The following is a 633-nucleotide window of genomic DNA, read 5'->3' on the forward strand; positions in this document are numbered from 1 at the left end:
GCTGCTTAGACCTCCCATTTTGTTTGTTTGTTTGTTTGTTTTGAGATGAAGTCTCACTCTGTTGCCCAGGCTGGAGTGCAGTGGCGTGATCTCAGCTCACTGCAACCTCCACCTCCCAGGTTCAAGCAATTCTCCTGCCTCAGCCTCCTGAGTAGCTGGGATTACAGCCGCGGGCCACCATGCCCGGCTAATTTTTTGGTTTTTTTTAGTAGAGACGGGGTTTCACCATGCTGGCCAGGCTGGTCCCGAACTCCTGACCTTGTGATTTGCCTGCCTCAGTCTCCCAAAGTGCTGGCATTACAGGCAGGTGCCACTGCGCCTGGCCCCTCCCATGTTTTTCGATTACACTTAATGGAAAATTACAGCAACCCAATCCAGGCAGGATATCGAATGGTCCAGAATGTTCAGTAATGAAGGTTTGAGTCAACCTGCGAGGCCAAGCACCATGACTGGCTGACATACTATCTCAGGGCAAAGGGAATGAGAAATGGGTAGTGAAAGAAGGCAGTTATAAGTACCAGCTACAGCAATGTGAGGTGCTGCAGAAACCAGGACTGTAATACTAAATATCTTGGTGAGTTGTTAACTCATATCCCTCCTCAGGTGGAAGAAGAAACCAACAAACAAGAAAAG

The sequence above is a fragment of the Pan paniscus genome, chromosome X (assembly GCF_029289425.2).
Source record: "Pan paniscus chromosome X, NHGRI_mPanPan1-v2.0_pri, whole genome shotgun sequence".
NCBI lineage: Eukaryota > Metazoa > Chordata > Mammalia > Primates > Hominidae > Pan > Pan paniscus.